The 14,190-nt window shown below is 44.3% G+C and overlaps 1 protein-coding gene across 2 annotated transcripts in view; it reads left to right on the top strand.

The window, feature by feature from the left end:
• Positions 1–2,516: 2,516 nt before the first annotated feature.
• The window catches only part of GREB1 (growth regulating estrogen receptor binding 1), a 130,293-nt gene continuing 118,619 nt past the window's right edge, over positions 2,517–14,190 (top strand). Inside the window, exon 1 of one of the 2 annotated variants that reach the window (XM_073216453.1) lies at positions 2,517–4,750. The gene's annotated coding sequence lies outside the window, so the exon portion shown is untranslated. Of the gene's footprint in view, positions 4,751–5,078; positions 5,241–14,190 lie in introns of those variants that run through there. The other variant, XM_037026570.2, reaches the window with a different exon arrangement.

Here is a 14,190-nt window from a genome sequence, read left to right as displayed (position 1 = left end):
TGGGATACATCACAATAATCCAGGGGTGTCATACATGTTCATAATGTGCATAGTGTACATTACACTATTACATTCCCAGATGAATAAACCCCCAAGAGGTGTTCTTTAGAGAAAAAGACAATAAAGAATTTAGGTATGGCGGATAATGACATCTACAGTGATATTGTTCACATCCTTTGCATTTTCTTCAGTCCTGTGTAATTTTGTTCTGTAAATGTACTTAGAGATTAAGTCCTTAAATCTTGCTACACAACCAACAGAGAGGTTTATTGCAATACACATTATAGGAACAGAGTATCTCCTCAAACTTTTATGTAATTTCACCTTCTGTGGTTATGAAGGTCTGGTGTTAAAATGTTAGTGTGCACCTATTTTGCAATCAGATCTATAAAGAAAGTCTGAAGTTGAATTACTATGTTCTGTTCCACTTGAATTCTACACAAGCACACTTTAGTTTGTTAATGTCTTATTGATTGCATAAATGTTCATTTCTCATGCACAATCTCCATGAAATATATCGGTTGCACCAAATATGTTTTGCTCCTCTGAATCTTTTTCCTTTGTCTATCTAATATTTGGTATCAACCAAGGTGGACCTGTAGCACCTCGATTGTCCACCAGGTGGTGCAGTTTCACCTTCAGGAATCTATTGAATAAGGCCTCTGCGTTTTGGGTGGTCAATATCCCTCGTAAAATGGAGGTTAAGAGTGGAGCAGGTTAAGTTGCAGTGGAATTTGAGATTAAGGTCTCAAATGAGGATCTGCCACATCTAGGCACCAGATGAAATATTGATCAAGGTGAAGTTTAGTTATCTCTGAACCAACCACATGTAGAAACAAGTCAAATCCTACTGTTAGGGGTTGAATTGTATTCCCCATCCCTGGCCCCTTCCAAATTCATACGGTGAAGTCCTAATCTGAAGTGCTTCAGAATGTGACCTTATTTGACCTTATTTTGAGATAGGGTCTTTACAGAGGTAATCGAACTAAAAGAGGGTCATTAAAATAAGCCCTAATCCAATATAACTGGTGTCCTTATATGAAAGGAAATCTGGACACAGATATGCAAGGGGGAAGACCATGTGAAGACAAGGGAGACAACAGCCCTTGACAAGGCAAAGAGAGAGGTCTGCAAAAGATCCTTCCTCCCAGCCTCAAAAGGAAGCAAGCATGCTGACACCTTGATTTTGGGCTTCCAGCCTCCAGAATTGAGGGAGAATAGATGTCTGTTGTTTGTGGTACTTTGTGTGTCAGCCTGAACAAACCAAGACATCCCCCATTCTCATTTGGGAGAATTTAAGGAAGCTGGATTTAAGTATTTACTATGCTGGAGAAGCATTTTCTCTACAGAAAGTGATAGTTAACAGCATTAACTGGGTTACACTTTAGAAATATTTACTGTAAAAGAATAAAATTTTAGTACACTTAAGGAATTTAGGAGCCCCCTTGACATAGAAGCAAGTGGCATTCTGTTAACACATGATTCCAAGCTGCTTGACAGACACAAATGGGAGCTTCAATGGCTGCACCCAGCACTGCTCTGCAGCCCTGCAGCTGGGTGGTTGTGATGAATGTGCCACAAGAGGAAACTGTGCCAAGGCCAGGGAGGAAGGAGACTGTGCGTATATTTGTATGTAGGATGAGATAAGCAAATACACACACATACACACACACACACACACACATATATACTTATATATGAAAATATGTGAGAGAATGACATTGTGTTTGAGTGTCATTTTGTGAAAATGTGTGTATGTTACAAAGAAAAAGTTAGGTGAAGAGTTGGATCTTCAAGCAACAGAAATATGGTTGCAAGGAGCATGTATGTACCAGAGGGAGAAATGTTTGTGTGACAAGGTGCACACGTGTGTGTGAGAGAAAGAGAGGGAGAGAGGAAGAACAGGACTTATTTGGTGCCTGTGGAAAGACATACACGTAGGAGTCATGTATGTATGTGAAAAAGCCATATGTATCTTTGAAGTGTGTATGCTGTATGCATTTAAGGAAGTAGAGAAGGTGTGTGCAAAGAATACATTTGTTAGTACATACATAGACACGTTTGTGGGTAGGTGTGTGAAGAAAAGTGTCTGTGTGTGAATTCTTTAGGATAATACTGGTCAAAGAAACAAACGTGCCCAGAAGCCATGTCTAATTGCCTTGCTGACCCCATGGCCTCTGCCAGAACCCTGCTTACTGAATGGGCTTGGAGATTGACAGCCCCTTTGTAAGTCTCAGGTTGGCCACCACAGTTTAGTTTGGTCCCATTCTTGTCAACAACATTTTAAAGTAGGCTGATTCCCCTCATTTAAGAAGTATCTTGAAATTACTTTTTCAAGTTTTGGCTCAAGTTCAGTAAAGACATATAAAATAAGTGGGTCAAGTTCAGTTCAGGAAAAACAAATTTAATCATCTGCATTTGCGTGCCAGTGTTCAAATCAGTGAACTAGGAGCAGAGAGATGATTCATTAAGCAGGAAAATGACATACAACTTTTTCATTGACTCTCATTTCTTGTCTCATTAATTCCTAATTGTTAGGGATTCTATGTATTAAAATGTATTAGAGATTTAAAAAATAGGATTAAAGGATTAAAATGGTTTTCCCAAAGTTATTGTGTTAGCTGGCTAAGGTACGGGACACCTTCCTAAGAATTTTTCTCTGGGAGAAACACCATATCCACTCTGATTCTTCTGGTGAGCCAAATTATATCATTGTCCTTACTAAAAGTGACTTCCTTTTTAATGCTGGATTTCAAGGAAAGGAAGTAATTTTTGGAATGACTTTCTTGTAATAAAGGGTAGGCAAACTATCTGTAACTCATGGGCCAGATCCTCTGAGCTGCCTGTTATTTTGTTTTTTCTTTCCTCTTTTTGTTTTTACAGCTCATGAAGTAAAAATAGTTTTTACTTTTTAAAAGGTTGTATTTTAAATGGTTATATAAGTATTCACATAATAGAATAGCATGGATTTTACTTTGTCTGGCAAAAGCTCAAGTATTTACTTCTGGCCCTTTAAGAAAAAGTTTGCTGACTCCTGGTCTATAGGATTTTATTTGCTTGATAAAATGTAAGCTGTCAAAATGTAAGGGGCAAAAAAGCAAAGGCACTTATTATAGCAATTATTGGTGTAGCAATTGGAGTAACTGTAAAACACAGAGCAAACACATTGGTTAATGTTAATTCAACATTGTTATTCTGTAACAGGTTTTTACTGGAGTGATTGAAATATGGGCTGTACCCTAGAAATGCAAATACAGTTTCAAGAATGTTCACTGTAGTGTTGTTTATAATCATGACAAACTGTATCAACTGAAATGTCCATCCACAGAAGAATATGTATAGAAATTGTGCTGTATTTATAAAATGGATCACTATTTAGCAGTTAAAATAAACCAGATTATGTGATTGTGTGATTAGATGGATCTTATAAACATGCAATTGAGTAAAAAAACTGATGGGTTACAGAACAAAACACAGAATACCATAACACACAGAAAGTTCTAAACCTGGTAAAAAATGCTATATATAGTTCATGAGCACATGAACATGTAGTAATAGCATAAAAACATGGATGGGATGTTTTACAGGGGTACTGTGGTAGGCAGGGAAGACTTGGGATCAAGGAGGGCTGTCCAGGACTTTGACTCTGTTGTGGTGTTTATTTCGTACAGGAACATCTGAAGCAAGTATGGCAAAACCGTTAGGATTGGCTGGTTTGGGGGCATTCCGGAAGGAGTTCCTGATATTACTCTTTCTGGTTTAGTGTGCATTTGAAATATTCATGTTAAGAAAAGGAAAATAATGGTGCTCCTAGAGTACTGGAGATGGGTTGAGATTCATTCAGGAAATATTTTTAATAGAGATGTGCGGTGCACCGCACTCGCTGGGGGCGACCCCCTCTTCCTCTCTTTCCTCAGTTAACCGCCCAGCTCAGGGACATGTGGCTGTCTCCACTCCCCAGTCCAGCCAAGGGCACTGACTGTCAGGCCCAAGGCCTCACTGGGGGTCGTGGGGTTGAACGGCAGCGAAGGCGCGCCGCTGGTGGGCCTCTGCACCTCGCAGGTCTCTGACATCACAGGGGCCAGTTTTTTTTTGTTGTTGTTTAAAAGAAAGAAATCTTGAGTTTTACTCCTGCCCTGTGCTCATCGCTCTGGTTACCTCTTCACCAGCCGCCAGGAAAGTCCACAAGGCCTGTTTGAGGTTCGCTGGTGCCCTCGCTCATTCATTCACTGTGCCTGACCACGCAGGGGCCCAGGCAGGTGCCCGTGGTTCCAGGACCGTCTTCCTTCTCCGCAGGCCTCAGGGGTCCCTCGTGGGCCGCTCGCAGACCGGGAATGTAAGGGGCCCTAGGCGCCAGCCCCCGCTGCTCCATTCGCTGCTCTGCGGGGCCGGTCCCGCTGGGCGCCCCGCCGCCGCTCCCCACGTGGGGCAGAGCACGGGACGGGGGACCCGGGGCCCTGGGAGTGGAGTAGTTAGGCGGCCTGACTCCTGCCCTGGCCTCACAGAGTTGCCTTGTCTCCTCCGGGCTCCTGGGACCCAAGCGACAAAACGAACTCTGCTCTCCGAGGGTTCTTCCAGCTTCTGTCTAGACTCCGTTCCTCGCTAGTCCCGGTGGCGGCAGGGGCTCCCAGGTGTGGCCCCGCGGGAGTGTCGGGGAGCTGGGGCTCAGGGAGAAGACCCTCGGGGAGCCCGGAGGAAGCGACCCCTCTGGGCGCAGGCGGCGCACCCAGCTCGGGGCAGGGCACTTCAGGTGGGGCGTCAGCGATTTTCCTGAGCGGGTGCCGCGGGGCAGGGGCCTGGGGCGCGGGGCCGTGGGCACGGGTGGGGGCACCGCGCCCGCGGGGGGACGAGCGCAGGCGAGAGCCCCGGAGTAGGGCGCCGCGGCTCGGCCCCGCCCGCGCCCCTCCTCCCTCCGCCCGACGCCCCCCGGCTCTCGGCCCGGCGCCGCCCTCATCCGGACCCTGCCCCAGCCCGGGCCGGGGGCTGCCGAGCCCACCGCCCGGCCCTCCTCCGAGGTCGGCGCGAAGACCCGGAGCGGTGGATTCCCGCGGGGCGGCCGGTGTCAGGGGTCGGGGCTGGGCGCCGCCGGCGCTCCGGTGATCCGGGCTTTGCCGAGTGCCCCCGGCCCGGCGGGAGCCCGGCCGCCGGGGGTGGGACCGCGGCCCCGAGGCTGGGCTGGCCCTCCGACGGCGGCGGTCGCACCGGAGCGCGCCGCGCCCGCGGGAGGACAAAGGGCCGAGGTGAGAGCCGCCCCGCAGCCCGGCCGCCGTGCGGGGCGGAGGGCGCACGGCCGCGGCGGCCAGGCTGCGGGCCGGGCCGGTGGATGGGATCTCGGCGCCCGCCGGCCCCGGCGCGAGGGGAGCGGGGAGCGCAGGGCGCCCGGGCGGGCGTGGGCACTCTCCCGCCCGGCCCCGCGGAGGGGGTGCCCGGGTTTCCGGCTTGAGCCTCGAGCCTCGTGGGGAGCGGGGTGCTGCTGCCTCGTGCGCGTGTGTGTGAGTGTGTGTGTGAGTGTGATAGACTGAGAGGTCGGACAGTTGGAGCGTCAGCGTTGGAGCGCGCGGTGCTCCGGGCGCAGCGCTTGGCGCAAGGTGACCGCTCCGTAGGTGAAAGCTATTCAAAATGACAATGACCGAAACATTGATTCTTCTGAGGGTGGGAGTGCGTGTGTGTCGGTGTCAATGTGTTTAGAAAAGTCGGAGCCCCAGGGGGCAGCCTCCGCTCCCCCGCACTTGGGACGCAGGAGAATATGGGGTTTCTTCCCCGGACGGTCTTGGGGTATCTGCACTTGGAAAGGCTGGCTCACAGGAGGCGAGGAGGGGCGCTTAGTGACTGGATTCCAGTTTTGGGTCTGGGGAACAAAGGCCGCTTTCCTGAGGTCCAACAAGGTGCGTGCCTGCGTGCGCGCGCGCGTGTGGCCGCCGGCGCCAAGCCTGGGGGGAGGCCGGGGCGACCCGCCATTCAAGGGGAAGGATGCCGGGCCATTTTGCTGTCAACCCTCTTTTGATCCCTGGTCGTGAAGACCAGCGGAAAGAGGAACTACTTAGCTGTGTACCGAAGTTCTTTAGGAAACTTCTGTTACAGAGGCAAGTGTAACTTCAGGGCTTGAAAAGTTTTTTAAAAAATACATTTTAAAAATAATAAATGTGCAAATTCAAGTTGATAAAAAATTTTTATTCCCAGTGAGAGCGTTTTAATTTTTGCATTTAACATTGGGCATTAGGCAGGGGGAGAGGTAGGGGTCTGGAAGGGTTGTGAACTTCACCTTACATAAATGTGTTAATGTCACCTGATTTATAGCACTTTGTAGGAAAATGTTAGTGGAGGTTTTAACGGCCAATTAGAATCCCACTTCTAACCATCTTCTCAGAATGTCTTAAATCCCTGAGCAGATTTGAGGAATTCCTCATAACCAATCCATTGCTTCCCAAGCACTCTTTCAGCACTTGCTCAGGAAAGTTTGTTTCTAGGAAACAAAAACCAAATTAAAAATGTGAAACGGTTAAGTGAAACGCAGGTGAAGAGACGCTTCCTCGAGTCTCTTCATGTTGAAATCGGCTTGCTTAGCGTTTCCATTCCCCGCAGCAGGGGATGAGGTGCTGTGCTGTTCAATCTGGAGCAGGTATGTTTTATGGAGTAAGAAGTGAGCACAGGTTGAAATTGAAATTCCACCCTGGCTTTTCTTATTATTGCAGATGATTTAAATGGGTTTGTGGTTTAACATGTTTTTAATTAGTGATAACTGCCAGTTAGACCAACACCTGCAATCTTTTACTGGGTGGGTAATTTGAAGCTACACTTAAAATATCCGTATTTTTTAGTAGGAGAGTTTATACTTTTCTAGAGCCTTTCTAAAGGTTTCTGTACTTAATATGGATGATTACTCATTCTTTCAGTTAGCAAGCAATTTACTGAGTCCTATGGCACTGTAAATGTTCATTCTAGTGCTACCATTTCACTTGATATTAGAAACCCCCTTTTAAAGGAAATTGTGACCAGTTTGTGATTCGATGTTTGAATTATTTAGAGAGTCCAGAGTGTTAAGAGGCAATCTCAAAATAGAAATAATAAAGGTTAAAAACATCAGAATGAGAAGATAGTCTGTCACTTGAACGCAGGCAACCCCCTGCATCCTGCTGCGTGCCCAGGCATAGTCCGCAGGACTGGGAGGGACCAGGACATTTAAACAAAGGCTGTGGTACGGACCCTTCGTGCATTAGGTGGGTGAAGGGAGCTTGCTTTTAGTAGTCACTCCTTTCCCTGTCCAGCATGCTTCCGTGGTTCTGGTCCAGACTTGGAAAGGAAGCTTCGAGCGCTTTTGTGGGGGCAACTGGCCCTGAGGGCTGGCTGAGGTCAGCTCATGGAACCCTTCTTGGCCATTCCATGGGCCCGTGAACCTCTAATCCCTTCATAAAGATTCTAGGCAGTTAATCTTCTCAGCCCATATACTGCCTAATGGGCACTCTTGGCTTTATGGTTCAGGTTCTTGATATACAGAGGAATTGTAGTACTTAAAGGATGGGGAAGCCTATTGTAGAAGTAATGTGTATTTGTGACATAACATTTAAGAACATATAGCAGAGTTAAAAAAAAAAAAAGAAAACCAGACGTATGATCCAGTTATAATTACTGGTAACATTTTAGTGTATTTTTTCTGGTATTAAAATTAAATTCTATATGCTTTTAAACATTGGCCAAAATTATATATAACATGATATATATTATATATAAAATTATATATAACATGATATATAACCCACCTAATGCACGAAGGGTCCGTACCACAGCCTTTGTTTAAATGTCCTGGTCCCTCCCAGTCCTGCGGACTATGCCTGGGCACGCAGCAGGATGCAGGGGGTTGCCTGGGTTCAAGTGACAGACTATCTTCTCATTCTGATGTTTTTAACCTTTATTAGTTCTATTTTGAGATTGCCTCTTAACACTCTGGAATCTCTAAATAATTCAAACATCGAATCACAAACTGGTCACAATTTCCTTTAAAAGGGGTTTTCTGATATCAAGTGAAATGGTAGCACTAGAATGAACATTTACAGTGCCATAGGACTCAGTAAATTGCTTGCTAACTGAAAGAATGAGTAATATATGATATGTATTTGGTATATTTTTTCATATAAAAGTTATATTACGAATATTACCTATAATTATTTCTTCAATAGTTTCATTTTAAATAGCAATTCTATATTCTATATGTATGTATAAATTATAATTTGTTTCTTTAGCAGATTCTTGGGCTTTTCCTATTGTACTTTTGATGTTCTTTCCATCTTGATGAAACATCACTGATTAATGGTAAAACACATTTATAAATTTGACTGCTCTTAGAAAGTGGCAAAGAAACGTTTAACTTCAGGGACATAAAGTGGAAAATGATCCAGTCTTGCCCCAGTCCTCTGAGTCTCTTAGTTCCCTCTTGAATGTCCTGGCGTACAAATGCTGTCAAGGGTCGTCAGGTCTCTTTGGCTCACTGTTGTGCCCCAACACCCAACACATAGGCTGCTGGTCCATAGTAGGTGCTCAGTAAATATCTGATGAATGAGGGAGCTTTTGTTCTTAAGGAATCATAGAACTCTGGATAGAAAGCCAAACCTGATACTGGTAGAAACAATTACAGAACAATTAAGGGTTCTACTTTGAGGTCTTGACTCCAATGTAGGATTCCAAATATAGGAAAATTTGAGCCAAAAGATCAGTTAGTTTCATGTTTGTCAAATAAAAATAGCTACTATGTGCTTAACAATGTCTTAAACTCTGGGGAGAAGTATGGAGAATAACAAGAGAAAACAAGGAGCTCATGTACAGAAGAGCATTTCATTGACCGTAGCTACCTTTTATTCTGCTTTCAGATGCTTGAGTTAGTGGAATAATAATTATTATAGCCACCAATCCTTGGGCGTCTTCCATGTAAAAGTGTTTTACATCAATCATGTAAATATCTTCCCTGATATGAACTAATCAATAACTTCTGCATTTCTGTAAAACGTATTTAAAACTCACTGAAATCTTCATTTGTAAAAATTTAGAACAGGCTTAGAAAGTTGTTTCTAAAATTAAAAAATCTGCAGATATGTGGTCTTGAATGTAACACATGTTTTAGCAACAAAATCCCATTGTTTATTTCATACATAAATATTTATTGAGCACATACTGTGTGCCGAGTAACAGTCCAAGTACCTGACACACAGCAGTGAACAAAACAAACAACCCCTGCTTCTCATGGAGCTATGTGCTGGTAGGAAGGCTGCCAATGAGCCTCTGTGCTGAAGGTGGTTGTCATTATCCTTCCTTTACCGTTATCATGGTAAAGGTTTTATTACCTAAGATCACAGTCTGGCTACATATAAACTGTAATATGTTGCAACCCATGGAGAGCCGGTGGATCATGCCAGGATTCTGCCGTCCCCCTGAGCTGTGGGATACCCTCTGTTTCCTCATGATACCTCACCTGTCACATGTGGTACATGCACCCTGAGGGGGTACCAGGGGCAATCCATTACCAACGCTTCAAGTATTTATGACTTTTAAAGTAATGAATACATCTGTGTTCTTAGGTCCTCCCAGAAAACCAGGGTCCTGCTCTTGCTCTGGCCACTGTGCACTGCTGTCAGTTCACAGAGATGCGATGTCTCTCAGGGACTGGGGCTGGGGTCACCAATGGGGTCTTCTTTCAGTGATTTAAGCACTGGAAAGAAACAAGTATGTCTTATTGAGATTTCAACCCCCCTCAGTTTATATTTGTCTGAGGTCATTTCTGTGAGTGAACAGGTTCAGACTTGGACCTTGGGTGCTCCCTCCTAACCCCCATTAATATTGTGTAGAGCTTGCAAGTTCCCAGAGAGAATTCTCACGGGGAGACAATGGCGAGGAGCAGCCCATCTTCCCAGCCCACTGGATTGTCGAGTGAACAAAGCAGAGTCTGGATAAAGTGAGCCCTGCTGCTCAAGTGGCATAGTGTTAGGGCAGGCTACTAACAAGAATTTTCTTTTTAAATGATTGGTATTATTTATTTTTAATGAACACTTTTATTTTGAGATTAATTCTAGATTCTCATGCAGTTGTAAGAATTAATACAGAGCTCTCATGTGCCCTCTCCTTAGCTCCTCCCAGTGGTAGCATCTTGCAGAACTATAGAACAATATCACACTGCTCATAGAGTCCAGATCCAGGATTGTGCCGTCACTGCAAGGACTCTCAAGGTGGCTCTTTCAGAGCCACAGCTGCTTCCCTCCCACCCCTCATCCTCCCTGTCCCTGAGCCCCAGCAATCACTGATCTGTTCTCTAGTTTTATAATTTTGTTTCTTCACGAATGTTAGATACCTGAAATTATACAGAATGTGATCTCCTGAGATTGACTTCACCCCTCCCCTCATTTAGCATAATGCCCTGGAAATTCACTTCTGTTTTGAGTATCACTAGTTCATTTCTTTTTATTGTTGAATTATATTCCGAGCTATGGATGTACCACAGTTAGTTTAGCCACTAACTGGTTGGAGAATATTTGAGTTGTTTCCAGTTTTTGGCTATTGTGCAAAAAGCTAGTATTAACATTTATACACAGGTTTTTGTAAAAACAGAAGTTCTGATTTCTATGGAAGAAATATCCAAGAGTGCAAATTGCTGGGTCTTATGGTCGATGCATGTTTAATTTTATAAGAAACTGCAAAACAATTCTCCAGAGTGGCTGTACCATTTTACATTCCCACCAGCAGTGTGTGAGGATCCAGTTTCTCTGCATACTTGACATTTGGAGTTGTCACTATTTTTTAGCCATTCTGATGGATGTGTAGCGATATCTTATTATTGTTTTAATTTGTATTTTCCTATTGACCAGTGGGATTGAACACATTTTTAATGGCTTATTTGCCATCTTCTTTGGTAAAAATGCCCTGTTCATGTCTTTTGTCCATTTTCTAATTGTTTTTTTTTTAATTGTTGAGTTTTGAGAGTAAAAAAAAAATTCCAGGTATTGGTCCCTTGTTGGATTGAGGTCTGCAAGTATCTTTTTCCATTCCGTAGCTTGTCTTTCATCTTTGTGACAGTCTTTCGTGAGCAAAACTTTAATGTTGATGAAGTCCAACATATCAATTTATCATTTTAAGGACTGTGTTTTTGGTGTCAAATCTATAAACTGTTTGCCTCACCCTAGATCATGAAGATGTTCAACTGTCTCTCTTTCCCCCTTAAGTGTATAGTTTTATGTTTTGTGTGTACGTCTGGGAACCATTTTGAGTTGATTTTTGTATAAGGTGTAAAGATTCAGGTCAAGGTTCATTTCTTTGCCTATGGATATACAGTTGTTCCAGCACTGTTTGTTGATAATGCTGTCAAATTGCTTTTGCATTGATTTCTTTCATAATTTTAAGAATTGGTGCTTTTTATTATCAAGTCAAATATGTTGGGCCACGAAAGTGCCTGAAGTTCGCACAATAAACTTGAGATGCTCATGTAGATAATTCTAGGCTTTCAGGCTTCTAGGACAGTTCAGTGTCAGGGCATTATGTCAGGACTTGATGGCAGTTGGCAGTGGTGTTACGGGGAACCTGGATGGAGAGTGGGAGGCTGAGTCCCCGTGGGCTTTTTTTGCTTCTGTGCAACTGGGCAGCCTTCCTCTCCAGTGAGGAGTGGTGACCCTGGGTGTCCTGGGTCCCGCTGGGGCATAGTGACCTTCAGGGTGGAGTTGACCTTGTGGTAGGCATGGCCGTGCCCCATTTTAGGCTCCTGCTTTGTCTCCTCTGTCAGCTGCAGTCCTGCCTGACCTCTGATTTCAGCTGTCAACTCCTGTGAGGGGCCCCGCGACCCCCCATTCTCTACCCCCTCACCGATGGCTTCTAGCAGCTGGCTATTTAAAAGCCTATTTGTAGAACGCACAAAACTCAAGTGCAGTTTTGGAAGTGTGAGTTTACATTTTTAACATTATTGTCATTTTACAATGTTTAATATCCCACAAATATGTTTGTTGGAAAAAAAGTAACTAGCGCAGTTAAACAAGATTTATCTGTAATCCCCATACTCTCAGATAATCCCTGTAAACACAAGTATTAATTTTGGAAGGAAGTTTGCGTTTTTTTGCTCACTTTTTTTCAGAAACTCCATTCTTACTCCAGCTAGGCCATGAAGACACAAAGCTGGTTTCAATAAAAATAATTTGGTTTCTCATTGGCTGAATTTGGGTGGACATTTTGACAGTGCTGTCCAGGTCTGGGAGGGTGCAGAGGTCAGCGCTGGGAATGCAGCGGTACCAAACGGTGGGAGCGGGAGGGCCAGCGGCAGCTGGGCTGCAAGAATGAGCTTTTGTTTCCAGTGCTTGGCAGTCCCAGGCTGAGAGCTGAGGACATCAAAGACCCGTCTAAACACTGTTATCTGGCCCTGTCCTTTGCCCTGACTGTGAAGGGGTGTCCCCACAGGGAACCCTGGAGAGCAGAGCTTCTCTTGTGCTATTAATTCCGGGCAAGAGCTGATCAATACTATTTGCATTAACCATTTACATCAGTCTCTCCGTTTTGTTCTAAGGGAAATTTATTAATTTACTTATCTGATTATAAGATTAAAAACCATTTTCTTCAACTTTAAAGCGTTTTATGGGTTAATTGCAAAAGGCTTATACAACACAGAAAAATACAAAGCAAAAAAGTGTAATTCTGCCACCTAGAAATAACCAGTGTTACCAGTTTGGGAAGCTCTTGTTGTCTTTTTAATGTATATATATAATATAAATGTTACCAAAAATGCTGTCATGTTGTCCATATGATTTTCCTATAGGTGTGCTAGAAACCTTTAACTGTGTCATTACACATCATGTAAATATTCTGCCATAAAGATGTTGGTAACTGCAGGGTGTTCTATCATATACCCTTTTGACATCATTTCTTTACGTTATTCAATCGTTGCTTTAAAAATAGTAAAATATTATTGTTGCCTTTGCTGGTTAGTAAGTAATTCTTACGGTAGATAAAAATGACCTGCTTTGCTAACAGGAACTTTTCAAAAGTAACATTACAGTAACATTGTTATTTTATTAGTTAAAATGGTTCCAGCTGCTCAGAAAGGGAACCTCTTAGAAGTACTCAGTTTTGACGAACAGCTAGTGGGTACTTGACATCTTTACAGTAGGGAATAGACTCTGGTAAGACTTCTGATCCCTCTGGGCATCTCGGTGGGAGAAACTGAGTCAGGGGGACAGCAGATAGGTCCCTGCTGCATTTTCCTAGGCCAATTTTTGGCTAAGAAACAAGAAAGTAGAGAGAGGACTGGCAAACTACCATTGGATTTCAACATTAGCCTGAGGTGTAAGAAAATGTGACAGCTCATAAGATGGCATTTCCCATTTTCAGCAGTGGCATGACATGGCTGCAGCTCAGGGTGCAGGTTGCGGGTCCCATGTCATAGTCTGGGGTCACCCAGTGACCAGCCATCTTTGTGCTGACCACGCTCATCATCTGCTTGTTTACCTGCGCTGCCCCCCAGCACTTGCCTGGCCCCAGAAGGCAGGAACCAGGCCTCCATCATCCAGGCAGCCAGTGGGCCCAAGCAGTGCCACAGCCTCCTGGAATCAGCAGTGAACTTGTTCCTGTTTCACGAAGGGTCACTGTTTACTTCAGCGGTGCTCCCTATTGACTTTGCACTTACTCACTTACATCCTAAGCTCTTTTGAGGAAATTGCCATGGACGGGTGGGTTGCTGAAAACCAAAGTATGTGACCGAGAGGAGGGGAGGAGGGCATCTCCATGGCGGGGTCCTCCCATGGCGGGGCGTGAAGTATTTCAGGGGTGTTTCCTATTTATCTCTGACCTACTGCGGCCCAGTTCATTAAAGAGGGAAGGTGCTTTTAGATTCTATTTGTGTTACACTTTTTAGGAGGATAATTTTGAGATATATCCAACTATACACACATATAAAGTGCCTACTTTTGGCCAGGTCCCTGCTCTGTTTTATTTTCAAGAATCGTACTCTTAGGGGTCCCTTTTTATTTATGTTTGGGCTGAACTGATTGTTTACTCAGCAGAGCCTGAATTTCCTTTTAAGTTTACAGAGCCAGGACAGCGTGCAGCCTTCCTTGGTTCATTTACTTGCCCTTTCATTGTTGATCTGAATAAAGGCAGTAATGACAAATATGATAAAAACATTTATTGACCACAGGTGTTGCATCAGGCACTGCATCTGTATCTCCATTGCTG

Source organism: Manis javanica, chromosome 1 (assembly GCF_040802235.1).
Source record: "Manis javanica isolate MJ-LG chromosome 1, MJ_LKY, whole genome shotgun sequence".
Lineage (NCBI taxonomy): Eukaryota > Metazoa > Chordata > Mammalia > Pholidota > Manidae > Manis > Manis javanica.
Note: the sequence above shows the minus strand (reverse complement) of the source record. Positions and strands in the feature narration are given on the sequence as shown.